The following is a 14,412-nucleotide window of genomic DNA, read 5'->3' as shown; positions in this document are numbered from 1 at the left end:
TTTGATTTATATTTCCCTAATTACCTCTTTTTATGTTGTCATTTATATTTTGTCTTTTTATTTTATGTATTTCTGATATGAGGCCTGATATCTTTTGTGGAACAAGTACCCTATGGAGTAGGAGAGTCATGGGTTTCAGGGCCAGAGTGTCCTGGGTTCGAATCCTCCCTCTGCTTCTATTAGCTGTATGACCTTGAGCACGTAGTGTAACACTCAGTCTCAGCTTCCCCACTTACTAAACGTGGGTACGGTATTAACCTTTCATGGTTGTTGCTGTTATTGTAAAGATAAGCCTATAATAAAGCTATAATGTGGGCCTAGCACAAAGTAGGTCCTCAGTGAATCTAAGTCTGAAAGTCTGACAGGGAGGTTTCCAGCTTGGTCAGGAGGCTGGGGACTGTGCAGATTTTAATCTGTCTGTTTTATTCTAGCAACTTTCTACAGCAGAGGTGTTTGAGGCTGCCTTACACATCAGCCTCTCTGTGTCTGTATCTCCCCTTTGTGACATGAGAAATAAGACTGTGCACCACGGTGTCAAGTGTTGGTGAATCTGGGGAGTTCATTTCTAACATCTTACAAGTTTTGTCTCTTGCCTCAACAATCAGACTAGCTGCTGCCTAAAGGAATATCCCCTCCCTCAGATGAAGGGCTCTCCAGGGTGAGGAGGGAAGTGAACTCAAACTTCCTAAACACCTACAAGTAATTTTATGTGCATTATCTTGTTTTATACACTCCATGAGCTGGCCAGGTAGATACTATTATCCCATTTTACAAATGAGGAAACTAAGATTCCAAGAAGTTAAATAACTTGTCAGCCAACAGCCAGCAAATGCTAGTATCTAGATTTAAACCCAGCTCGGATTTCAGCATCTGATTTCTTTTCCCTTTGAAGAGTGTCCCCTACCCCTATCCTGTCCCCCAACAGAAGGCCCTCAGGGAATTTCAGGCTGACCTGACCAGCTGATTCTCATCCTCCTGGCTTGAAAGAGATAATATCATCCCCTGGAGCTGAGATCTGCTTCCTAGACTCCACATGTCAGCTCTCTCCTGGGGCCACAGAACAGCTCCTGCTCTGTCCCAGGCCATGAAAATCAGTGCTGCACTGGGAGTCAGGATGCCAAGCTCTTTCCCCACTACTACAGACTTAATCCACCCAGGCCTCAGTACCCAGCCCATGAGTCCTCTAAGCAAAGGGCTGGCTCTACTCCTCTCTGGGTCCCTGGCAGCCAGCACAGGGCTGGGTACAGATGCCACTGACCCACCCAGGCCATCTCCACAGATCCACTACTGCATCTTGCACAGGCCTGCCATCCCATGGAAGCTGTTAAGGACAAGGCTGGCCCTGGGGCAGGAGGAACAGGAAGATACTGCCATGTGCCCAGGCCAGGGCATTGGCTCTCACTAGATGTGCCAACAGAGAGGAACAGTCAGATCTGGACCAGCAGATCCCCACCATAGACTGAAATAGAAACCCATTTCAGAGATAAATGGGGAAATGGCCCTGGGACAGGAGGGGTGGGGGTGGGTGTCACTGGGGAGAGCCCTTTAGACATAACTTCCTAAGAGTCTTGCCTGGCCTTTGCCACAATGGGCACCTGTCACCAGGCTCTGCTCCTCTAGGGAGGATGAGTTAGAATCCCAGGTCCCACACTGCACAAGATGCTTTAACTTCTCTGAACCTCCTCAACTGCAAAATGGGGAAAACCATAATCTTGCCTGCATTTGCTTTTACGTGAAGCACTTAGCACAAAGTAGGTGCTCACTAAGCAATAGCCATTGTTATTATTGTTTAACCTTCTCTTTCATCTCAATATCGATTGAGTGATTTATTCATTTATTCGTCTAGCCAACCAGCCAGCACACCCCTGCTAGATAGGCCACAACAGTTAGGATAAATTTTGGAGGTAGGAGTAGAAACCCCAGCACTGCTACTAGTTGGGCTGGGTAACTCTGGGAAAGCCATTTCCCCCACTGAGACTTCATTTCCTTGCCTATAAAATGGGAATAATAAGAGCACCTGGCAGGTGGTGGGGGGATGCTGGGATGTTGTGAATACTCAGTGAGACAATGATGTGAGAGTGGCTGGTGCAGAGCACTGGAGGGAAAAGAGGTGGCAGGTGGGCCACACAGAGGAGCCAGACAAGCTGCCAGCCCTGCAGACTGGGCCATGCTGGGAGCGACAGGCAGCCAGGCCTCCAGGGGCAGCCACAGGATGAGGCGGTGGGGGTGGGCAGGAGGGGAGAAGAGTCAGCAGGCTCACAGACAATCAGCTAGGTTTCCGGACCATGGCGCCCTCTCTTCTGGTGAACTAAGAAGCAATGAGGAAACACAGAAAAAAGACTGCAAGAAGTTTAGAGGAGAAGAGTCCTAGCTAAACAGGGAGCCTTGGGCAGCATGGAGTTACCCCACCAGCCAGGCCAGGAGATTGTGCACACACGCTCACAAGCTGCACACTCTCACTTAGGCATATACACCCAAGGGCTTGCACACACACGCAGATGCACCATCAGAAACACAGCACTTTACAGTTTGCAAAGAGCCTTCTCATTTATCATCTCATTTGATACTGAGAGGTGGAGAGACTCCTTGAACTGGCTTAGGACCCATTCTAGAGCTGGCAAGAGATACGCATCTGCGATATCTTTAAGAGGCCAGGGCCCATCCCATGGGCTGTGCTGCTCAATTTTTATCTTTTGGTGGTGGTGTCGTGGGAGTTGAATGGCAACAGAAACATCAGAAAAGTTTTAACCCAGCTCCCCCAGATACACTAGTTCACCCTGCTTCATTCCCCTTTAGTAAATCACACCAGGACTCAGAGACTCACTTTCCCCACCAGTCATATGGGGTCAGCTCCAGGCTGTCTTGAGATTATCTGGGACGGTGGAGGCAAGAGCTTCCCAGGGGCTTCTCCTGTGGACTCCTATCTGGTCCTGCTCCTTCCTAGCCTCTGCCTGCTGCAGGCTCCCGGGGACACAGCCTCCTCCCTGAGGGATGCTCACCAGTATACAACACTTGACAGTTTTCAAATACTCAGGGGGAGACCATTGTTACTCCCATTTTACAAATTGAAGCCTATAAAGGGCAACTGTCCTTGGGACTCAGACCCAGTCCTATGTGGTTCCCAATCCTGCCTGAGCTATTCCACTCCTCCACCACAGCCCAGCCCAGTCCCCGTGTCTCCATCTCTTCTGCCCTCCACACTGCACAGCCTGCAGCTCAAGGCACAGAGCCAGGCCAAGGAAGGAAGGAAGACCCCCCCCCCCCAAGCTGTTCCCACTCCCTCTCCAGGCTGCAAATGGACCAAGTTCCCAGGGGAGGTGGGGGCTCTGTACTCTCAAGCAGGGGCCCAGAACACTCACCCAGGAGAAAGTGAGCTCCTCGCTGATCTGTCAAGCGTTGAGGCAGATTCTGACTCCTGGAGCAGTCCCTGCTTCTAGCCAGTTCCCGTGCCACAAACTGTCACATGCATGTCTCCCAGATGTGCAGGGAGACAGCCAATGAGGAAACTGAGAAATCCGAGCAGGGGAAGTAACTTGTTACAGCACAGAGCTGGCCAGTGGCAGGGCTGGGGCCCAAACCCCAAGAACATTCCAGCTCAAGTCCCTAATACCAAGACTGTCCCAGCCACTACCCAGCTGTGAGCAGCCACTTTGTCCTCTGAATGTGCTCAAGCCCAGAATGGGTATCATCAAAGGGTCGTTGGGAGAATTGAGTGAGGTGATATTTAAAGATCAGGGCTTGGCCAAGAGTAGCCATTCATCAAATGACCATTTTTCTCCTCCTCTCCACCCCACCCCTCAGTCTTCTCCCAGCCTTTCTCAAGTCTGGAGAGCATCCCGGCCCTGCACATTGCTGCCATTGGGAACAATTAACCTGGTTTTCTCGGCAGTGCCTGGAAGGCCCGTTAAAAGAAGGCTGAGACCCCGAGATGAATGGCTCTGTTGTCTATAGCTCTGGCCCCACAGGTCCAGATGCCATGCCCTCCCCCTGGGGACTGAGGATAGCTCTTCAGATTGAGAGTGATTTGGGTGAAAAAGTCGGAGCCCAGGCCACCATCCCCTTCCCCAGCTCCCATCAGTCTTTGCGCTTGGGCTTAACGAAATGCAGCCAGGGTGTCTCTGCTTCAGATCAATGGTGGGTGTGGGCCAGTCCCTCCTCATCCATAAGATTAGTCCTCCTCTTCCTCTGCTTCCTTTTTATAAGTACTTATAAGACAACTACCCTGTGCAGATAATGCTCAAGGCACTTGGGACCACAGAACAAAGCCCTTGCCCTTGAAGCACTTACATTCTAGCAAGGGAGACTAGTTCATTTTAGTTACTAACTAAATAATGAACAGCTCAGGCAGAGACAAGAGCTATAGAGAAACATAGGGAGAGTTAGGGACAGAAATCCAGGGGGTGGATGGGCGCCATCTGAATTTGCTGGGTCCTCTTCTCACAACACCACCTTCTGCCCAGCCTGGAGGAGACCCCAGGTCCTGAGCCCACCTCTCTGTGCCAGGCTCAGCCTCGGTGGATCTCAGCAGCAGGCCAGGGGCCAAGGCCAGGGCTCCCTGGGCACAGGTCACAACTCAGGACCACCAGGGCCTGCATTAGACTCGCAGCCCTGCAGAAGATTTCCCCAGGCTCGGAGAGAGCGCATTCTCTAACCAACCCTGATGTTTTTCTATAGAGAGAAGGTGCTGGGCCCAGAGAGGGGCAGGGACTTGCCTGTTTCACACAGCAAGGCAAAAGTGTCTTTGTTCTCCTTCCTGCCCTCTCCTCAGGCATGTCCACAAGGGTGGACTAAGGGCTGAGCCTCGGCAGAGCACTGGCCTGGGAGGCGCTCCTCCATTGGGCTCACTTGGTAGCCCCAGCCTACCCCATCCTCCAAGCTCTGGCAGGCCAAAGTCTCCTTCTCTAAGCCCCAGGAGACTGAAACCACTTCCCCTCAGCCCAAGCCCAGGAGATTAAAGTTTTGGTCAACTCTGCCTCATCTTGCTGTGTGACCTCAGGTCAGTCCCATCCCTCTTTGGGCCTCAGTTCTCTCATCTGTTAAAGGGAGGAAACTAAGGCACCTACATCTTAGGACTATCATGAATAATGAGCTAGACACTGGCAAGAAGGCCTTCCGCAAACTTTTAGGCACCACTCACATGACAGGGGTTGTTACCTGCTCAACATCCCTGTTTGTCTAAAAACCAGCCTCCTTGAGCTTGTGGGGCCCTGAGGAAGCCTCCAGAGCAGGCCTTTGACCCTTGACAGGAAAGAAGTGAAAATTCCACAGAACCAGTTCTTCAGAAAAGACAAAGACACCTCTGCTCCTAACCCAGTGGGCTGGCAGCTGACACAAAAGCCCTTCCTCTGTTCTTGTGGTGGGAAGGTGAGGCAGGAGACTTGGAAAGGGACAAGGCTGGGAGGCCTGGAAAGCTTATTCCTGGAGGAGAGAGTAAGCCTGAGGTAACTGTGAGGGTCATGCATCCCACACTGCAGGCCCCCAGGCCAGGAGAGGAGGTACCTACATGAATGTCTGCATGGGGGTGTGTGTGTGTGTGTCATAGCAGGTGTCAGCTATGTGTGGGTCTGACTGGGAAGATGCACATGTATTCACAAGAGTGCTTGTGTTTGGAATGGTACACGTGTGTGTCTATGTGAGTGGCCCTGGAGTGTATATGTTTATTCACACGTGTTTGCCTGTGCTCGTGTCTCTGCATGTAGTACACACACATGCCCACTCCTGGAGTGCCCACAAACCCCCAGTTCATAGACCTTGTTTTCCCAGGCTTGGCAATTCTTGCCACAATCCTAAGCAGGCCCAGATGCCGCCTGAGATTTGTGGTGTTCCTGGTCACCACAGGCTCTCGATTTCCCCAGGGAACAAAAGCAGTTACACAAGAGGAGGAGGAAGACTTACAGGATTAACTCAGGTTTAGGCTCTCCCAGCTTAGCCCTGAATGTAGGCTCCTCATGGGGGTGTGCCCAAGGCCAAAGCCCTTCTCCTGGGGTCCTCAGACCCTCTTCCACCTGTGGGCACTGACTCCCTGATAGCTACTTCCTGAGCTACCCTCAGTCACTAGCTGGCACCCTTCAATCCTGGTACAATAATCAAGCACTTTACAGCTTACACTCCACTTGTTCTTGGTGGGTGATGTTTACCACAAACTGGCCAAGTCAGCCTTAGAACCCTGCCTCTCAAGGACCCACCCCCAAGCAGTCACTTCCAGCTGGATCTCAGGGTCCCCACTCCTGACCCTGGGCTGGGTTCATAGTACAGCACTGGACACTCCTTTGGGTGGGTCTTGCCCCTTCCTGAACCTTGGTTTCTCTCCCTGAAGAATGGAGCTATTCCTGCCTATATGAGTCAAGTGCTGAGAAGGGTCCCTGTGGCCTGTGATGAGCCACTGGCCAGCAGGAATGGTGTCCAGCACATCCCAGGCACCCAAGGCCACTGCCCATTGGCCACTTGCTGCTTCTAGGAGACAGGAGGGAAACACTACCCTCAGTCCGCTGTCTGAAACAGGAAATGGCCTGGCCTCAGTCTGAGCAAGAGACTTGGTCCCTCTGGGATTCAGATCAGATCCTGGAGGGAGTTGACCCCACTTCAGGCTTGCAGGCAGAATGCTTGCTGGGCTCCTCACAGGGGGAGGCTGGTTCTCCTGCTGCACCTCAGCTTTCTTTCTCTGCAACCTCGGCATCTCATTTTGTCCAGAGTCTGGAGTCTGCTGTTTCCCATGGTAGGAAAGCACAGAGGGGCCATAGAGAACTGGCAGAGGAGGAGGGGGCACATGTCCGTGGGTATGATCCTTCACTGGTGCACACATAGTGCACCCAGACCCCGACACAGCTCCATACAACCCACACAGGTCCACACACGTGTATGTGCCCCAGCACCTGCCACACAGGGAGCACACTGACATCATGCACATGTGCACCCACATAACCGTGCAGGGCTCTGGCTCAGCTCAGCAGCAAGTTTCACACAAAGAACTTTCAGAACCAGGAAAGACATGGAGAGGGAAGAGTTGAGTCCTCAGATGCACAGGCCCTTCCTGGGCTCCCTCCCAGAGGGGCCAAGGGGTTCCCAAGGACATAGATGGTTCATCTGGCTCAATCTCTACAGCCATCCCACACAAGCCCTGGCTGGAATGCTCAGAGAGCAGGCAAAAGTCCCTTCAGGATTGTGGTCCCTGACCTGTCTGGCCCTGTTTGTCACCAGCTCAAAGTGAGGCTTCAGACTAATTAATCACTCTGGGTTTGGGAGCTTAATGGGCAGAATGTGAGAAAGAGGCGTTCTCGTAGGGACAGGGCCACTTCCAGGCAGAGGGAGCACAGCCAACCCTGTGGAGCCCACGTTTCACTAGATTTTTGGTTCATTCATTCATTCAACCTATACTTATTGAGCCCTTCTAAGTGTCAATGACCTAGTGGTGAAGAACATATTGATCCTTGTCTCAGACTCAGCTCAGAGCCCAGCTTCCTCAGAGTATCAGGATGGGTTGGGCAGGACACCAGTCCCAGGTCCTCCATTCCCCTTGGGTCTCCGCGATGGATCTCCACCACAGCCAGGTCCTCACAGCGTAGATTAAAGTATAAACTTTCCTCAGGAGCACTGGCATCATCTAAGAGCAGGTTAGGAATGCGCCTGGAGGGCTTACCTCGACCTACTGAATCAGATCCCCAAGGAATTCAGGCCGACATTGACATTTGAGAAGCACTGACATAGAACATTCCATACAGAGCCAGCCCCTTGTCCTGCTGATCCTCCCAGGATGACTAAGACCCACTCAGCTACTAACTATACTGCCAAACATAGTGCTTACCACAGTGCTTATGCCATCTCATTTAACACTCACAAAGCCACACAAGGTAGATACCATCATTTTTTTTAAATCTCCACATTACAGATGGGAAAGTGAGGCACACTGAGTGGTTAGGTAACTAGCCCAAGGTTCATGTAGCTAGTAGTAGCAGAGCCAGGATTTGAACACATTGCTTTGAACCAATACCCTGCCCTGTTCAGCACCAATGTCTCCATATCTGGGTGGGAACCATGAAATGTGAAAAATCTCAAAAGCCAGTGGATGTCCTCGTAAGAATCAAGGGAATACCAGATTTTCCTTATTGATTCCTTTAGGGCCTACAACTCTGTCCATAAATGGCTGGATGCAGCTCCAACAAGAGCCACATGATCCTATTAGAGGCAGAGCAGAAGAACAGCAGAAGAAACCTAGACTGAGAGGATGACTGAGCTTCCTGGCAGCCAAAGTGAAAGGTGGGAGGTGGAGAGACTGTGAGGATTCTAGACTGGACCAGAGTCACAGGGATGGAGACAAGGGGACCAATGGAGGATATCTGACAGGCAGGTTTGGTAGGGCTTGATAACTGAATGGGGGAAGTGAGGAAGAAGGAGAAATGAGGAAGAAGCCTAGGATACACCCCAACCTCTCTCTCCTGTCAGGCTGGCTGGAGAACAGAGAGCACACAGGCAAGGACTGGGCACGACCTCACACAGCAGGTGCCTGGTAAGTGTGTGCTACCTGACCCCCTCTTCATTCATGCCAACACCTGCTCAGACGTGGGCCACTCCTACCCTCTCCCTGCCTCACATGGCCTGGACCCTTCTGGCCTCCACTCTTCCACCCACCTCCTGGGGGCTCCTGCTTACCACCTCAGCCTTGGGGAGCTGCTGCCCCTGAAGCTATAGTTTCTTCCTTCAATCATCAGCTTGGGGGCTGAGGGGTAGTCATGGACAAATAATCATGGAAAGCATCACGAATCAGCAGGCCTGCTGCCCAGGGCTCAGGAAATGCTGCAGTGCAGTGGGTGACACCCAGGGAGATCCCACTCCCACCCAACCACTTCAACTCATCCGCCAATCCAAGGTTTTGTCAAAGGAAAACATCCCCACCCCTCCACTGCCCCGCCCCCAAGTCTTTAAGTTCTGAGGCCAATTTCTCACACGTGGGCTAAGGCTGAGCTGGGAGGAGGGAAGGGGAATCAAAATCATGGTACACTTTCACCTTATGCTACATTTACACATCTCTTCATTGAATCATTCATTTGTTCATTCCCTCCTTATTCACTCGATTAATGTTTACAGGCTGGCCCTAGAATCAGGTTTTTCACAACAGTGCTGATGTCCCCTTTGGTAGGAGAGAGAGTTAAGGGAGTTTTCGTCCTGTGCACCAGATTGCCAGAGGAGGCAAGTGAGGTCTGGAGAGGGAAGTGACTTGTCCAAAGTCACACAGCTGAAGCCAGGACTGGCCGTCAGCTCTCCACTTCCCAGCACACGCTGAGTTCAAATACGGCTGTTCATTGAGGGCGCTGTTCTTGCTAACACCACAAGTCTTTTCTACAACCTAAGGTGCTCAGAGGTCTCTCAGACAAAATGAGGTTTGCCTTTGGGGGTCTCTTCAGCCCCATTTCTTATTCTTTCCCTTCTTCCTCTTCATGTCTCCTCTGGGAGCCCAGTGATCCTACAATTCCCTCATCCTGTGGGGAGTGATGAAAACCCAGAATCTGAACCATTTCCTCTCCTTGGCCACCATCCCCTGAGCCACGGGCCACACCAAGCACTTCCACTGCCCTGATGAAGAGGAGTTTCTGGGCTCACTGTCACCCCACCCAGGCACCTGGTAGCCATGGACCAGGGACCTTCCCTCACCCCAGAGGAGCAGCTCCAATGGTTGTGGCTGGCTATGGAGGGCCCTTTCCTGGTGCCTCTCAAATAATTCTGCAGAAGTGACTTCTAGTACATATATCCTGGTAGTTTATAAGCTTGAAAGTTTCAGACTTTCAAGAGCCAGGGTCAGAATCCTTGAACACCTGAACTGGAATCAGGGAATGTTATAGCTATAGAACAGAAAGTTGGAGTTGGATTATAGACTGTTAGGATGTTTGAGTTGAGATTATAGACTCTTAGGGCCAGGGCTGGAGAATCATAAACAATTATAGCTGGAATTATGGATCAAAGGAAATCAGGGACAGAAGTGACATCATCACTCCAACCCACCTCTGACAGCTGAGATCAGAGAGCTGGCCTTGTCACCCAGCCAGTGGGGGCTGGGCAGGGCCTCCTGGTGCTCAGCAGGGCTCTGTCCTCTAGACCCCGTGAAGCAGCACCCAGGGCCTCCTCAGCTAAAGCACTCCCTGCCTGGGGACAGTGGGGACAGTGGTCTGCAGCAGCCCTGGCCTGAGCCTCGTCGCCAACCCATCACGGCACCCCGCCACCAAGGCAGATACATTTAGATGCCTTCCCTAAATATGTTTCCACAGCTCCAGACACTGCCTTTTATGTCCCCTCCTCCTCCAAGGCCTCAGGGCACCTTCTCTCAACTGCCCCAGTGAAGTCACCAGGAACAAGGGATCTTGCTCTGCCAATGCAAACATTTCCCCCCACAAACAAAGCCCAGGCTGAGGGGTCTCCTGGTCCACTTCAGTCTGGAATTCAGACCCACCTCCTCTAACTTTGACGTCGCAGCCTCCCTCTAGCTCCCAGGGCCTGCCTTGGCCTGGCCACACATCCCTAATCCTGCTCTTAACTTTCCTCATTCCAGACAGAGGGCACTCTTGCCCCTGCCCCTGACAGTCCCCAAACACACACACACTCACACATACACACACACACACATACACACACTCAAGGGCACAGGCCAGCATTTTTCTGTTCCTCTGGTGTTTGTCAGGAAGAGAGGCCTCCATCCAAGCCCCATAGCTGCCCTGGCACATCTCCCCCAGCCTCTCTCCCAAGCCCCATCCCTGGCCCTGCCAGAGACGCAGCATCTTAGCCTTTCAGACTTCATCTTCCCAGAAGCCAGATAATCACTGAGAGTTCAACAGTGATAGAGTCTGGGGACAGGAATGGATCCCCCAGACATACTTAAATGACAGGCTCTCAGATTCCCACCAGCCCAGCTCATGAGAAATCATTGGCTCTGTGGAAACTGAGAGTTCTTAGAGCAGGAAGGGACCTTCTTACATGGGGGCTCCATCACCATCATCATAGTTTTATAACCGGTTAAGGGTTTTATGTGCCCAGTCCTTTATATCCAGGAACTCAGTCAGTCCTCACAATAACCTTGTAACAAATACTATTAACATCTCCATTGTACAAAGAAGGAAACTGAGGCACAGAAAGGTTTTGTCCAAAGTCCTACATGTAGAGAGTGCCAGAGCTGAGGTTTAAACCAAGCCTGGATAACACAACCACCTTGACAGTCCCAGGTAATGGCTTGCTATAGGAACCTCCTTCCCACTGGAAGGGTAAGAACCACATTGATGGTCATAGCTCCTCCCCAGAAGCCAAGCTTCCCTGCCCCTGCACTAGAAATGACCAAGACAGACCCTACCAGGGTTCCCCCTTGCAAGACGCACCCCCATGCCACTGTGACCTTTTCCTTCACACACAGCTCCAGCTTCCCACCACACAACTCTGCTGCACACATGCACACACAGCACATACCACATACAAACCACACGGCCGCACTCCCCCAGGGGGTCCAAGTCCTGCCATTTCAGTTTGGAGGACAGGTAGGGGATTCCTACTCTACAGGAGCCAGAGGGCTCCCAGCAGGATAAACCCACCTCATCACCAAGGCTTGAGTCAACTTACCAGAACAGTATTTTTACATTCAAACAAATGCAGGAATATTACAGACAGGAATGCAAAATCCACATGAATTTTGAAGATTAAACAATGAGACCTCAAAAAAACTTTTCGTGTGTGTGTGTGCGCGTGCGCGCCTGTGGGATGGTGAGCATGGGACTAGTTGTACTTTCTCCACCCAGATCTGGGGTAAGCTTTCACTCTCCCAAGCCCTTAGGGGTGTTGGGTGGAAAAGTCAGAACCACCCTAGGGTCATGGGAAACATTGTCAGAAGTAGGTAAGAGCTGCACAAATGCCTTTCACATTCCATTACCTGGCTCGGCATACTACACAGGGCCATGGATATGCCATACACAGAATACATCTCACAACAGTCACAACACGCATGCATGCACCATGGTGTGATGGCTCCCACCACACAGCGAGCGCACACGGTGAGCACACAAATGAAACCCCAGGGTTACCCAAGCACAGTCACTCACATCTATAAATAGGGACCACACACACTTCTTACAAGCGGACGACACCACAATTCATTGGTCACACTCGACACACCAAGCATACACCACGCACTAACTGCATACAACCTAGTACACACACGTTGCCCACACCAGTCTCTCACACATGACCCACAACACCCACACTCTCATCCCCGGGAACCCCACCTGGGGCCGCAATGCGAGCCTGACGTGGGCAGACCTGCTCTGTACCCGCGCGCGCCGGCACCGCCTGCCCGTCTGTCCCCCGCCCCACACAGCCCTCACCTGGGCGCTCAGCACCAGTGCCCCGGGCCTGGGATGGGACGTCGCTCTTTCCGGCGCTGGGAGGCGAACTAGCCAACCGAGGCGCAGCGTAGGCAGCGGCCGCAGCCCCAACCCAGAGCGTCCGGGCTCCTCGCGCCGCGAGAGCGCTGGGGCGGGAAGGGGGTGTGGCCAGGTGGCCGCTGAGCCCGCGCTGGAGTCCCGCCCAGACGGGCTGGGCTGCCGGCCGCTGGAGACCCAAGGGAGGTGATAGATAGTTCTGGAAGAGGCAGCGGGCGTCAGGGGCCAGCGCTCTGGACTGGGACCCGGGACCTCTGGACTCCAGCCCAGATTCCTTCACCTCTCCTACCTTCCTTTGGCCTCAGGTTCCCCCTTTGTACTGAGGGTGAGGGCTTAAGTGGTGATTCCAACTTTCTAGCTCTGACATTCTACAGTTCTGGTAGAGAGGGAGGGATGATGGTGTCTGTCTTTCTTTTTTTCTTTCTTTCTCTTTCTTTCTTTCTTTTCTTTCTTTCTTTCTCTCTCTCTTTCTCTTTCTTTCTTTCCTCTCTCTATAGGCCTACACTTACATACATGTGCACATATCATTAAATGTTAGCCTTTAGTGTACATTTTATTTGATTCACGCAGTCAAGTATGTAAGTGCAAGGCATGAGCCTAAAGTAGTGGGATTCACACCACAAACCACATGAGATATATTTCATATGTCTTGATGTCCTAGTTTTTTTCAATTGTTTATGCCACTTGGATTAATGGTTACTGTCCTGGTGCCCTTAGGAATATGGCCTGAATGCCCACATCAACATATTTCTTGAGCATCTATGTGCCAGGTATCATGCTAGGTGTTTTAATACATAACCTCATTTAATCCTCATAGCAATTCCAGAAGTATTATTATCCTTATTTTATGGGTGGGGAAACCCAAGCACAGAGAGATGAAGTGATCTGACCAAGGTCACACAGCTGGTAAGTGGCAGACCTGAGATTTGAACCCAGACAGTCTGAATCCAGAGCCCAAGTATCCCTAAAGCATGGATTGGTGGCACTTTCCACACCATACACTATTCCCTCATCCTCATAACAATCCCAGGAGTTTAGTGTTACAAATCCATTTCACAGATTAAGAAACTGAGGCTCAAGGGGATTATTTTACCCCCGGTCATCCATCCAGCTAGTGAGACATCACACTAAAGACGGGGTGGAGGAGGGAGTGACACTGGGATGGCATAATGAGATATGGCACATAGTTGGTGCTCATGTGTCAACATTCCTCCTCCTCTTTGTTCTCTTTTCTTTTACCTCCTAAGATCTCTTATGGATGGTGGCCTCTAATTCCCTTTCATCTCTGAAACCTCCCCTGACCTGTAGCTCTCAGACAAGCCATCCCTTCCTCTTGGCTACCACTGCAGCTTTTAGTCAGCAGTTACTGAGTTCCCATGATGCTGCAGGTTCTGTGCTAGGACTGAGGATGCAAATCAGTAGGACAGTCGAGATAGCACTGGCCTCATGGAGTTTATCATCTGGGGGGGACCCCAGATGTTAAATAGTCACATAAATTAAGACAAAATTATGCATTGCAGTAAGTGCTAAGCAGTTAACTTGAAGGGCTAGAGGAGAGATTATAAGGGAGATGGGAGGGGAAGGCATATAGTTTAAATTGGGAGATTCAGGAAGACTTCCCAGAGGAAGTGCCATTTAAGCTGAGACCAGAGAGAGGAGTTGACCTCAGCCAGGTGATGGTGAGGGGGAAGAGAGTCCCAGGCAGAGGAAACTCAAGAGAGTTCAAGACAGAAAAGGGCTTGGCACCCAGGAAATGAAGCACAGCCAGAGCAGGATGGGCCCCACAAGTTAGGAGGTTTGTTGGGAGATGGGGCTGGAGGAGCAGTGGCCACTAGCCTAGCACGGCCTTGTGGCCATGGTCAGGACTTTGGCCTTTATCTGAAGAACCATGGGAGTCATGGAAGCATTTAGAGCAGCAGAGTGACACAATCAAGTATCTTTTTTTAATTGGAGTATGGTTGACATATAACATTCTATCAGTCTTGGGTGTACAACATAATGATTC

The 14,412-nt window shown here is 51.4% G+C and overlaps 1 protein-coding gene across 3 annotated transcripts in view; it reads right to left on the bottom strand.

Moving 5' to 3' along the window:
* P2RY6 (pyrimidinergic receptor P2Y6) overlaps positions 1 to 13,178 on the bottom strand; it is a 33,005-nt gene extending 19,827 nt beyond the window's left edge. The window contains exon 1 of one of the 3 annotated variants that reach the window (XM_032489323.1): positions 12,351 to 13,178. The gene's annotated coding sequence lies outside the window, so the exon portion shown is untranslated. Of the gene's footprint in view, positions 1 to 3,359; positions 3,935 to 12,350 lie in introns of those variants that run through there. The other 2 variants (XM_032489326.1, XM_014556645.2) reach the window with 2 other exon arrangements.
* Positions 13,179 to 14,412: the final 1,234 nt, after the last annotated feature.

This window comes from Camelus ferus, chromosome 10, assembly GCF_009834535.1.
Source record: "Camelus ferus isolate YT-003-E chromosome 10, BCGSAC_Cfer_1.0, whole genome shotgun sequence".
Taxonomy (NCBI): Eukaryota; Metazoa; Chordata; class Mammalia; order Artiodactyla; family Camelidae; genus Camelus; species Camelus ferus.
Note: the sequence above shows the minus strand (reverse complement) of the source record. Positions and strands in the feature narration are given on the sequence as shown.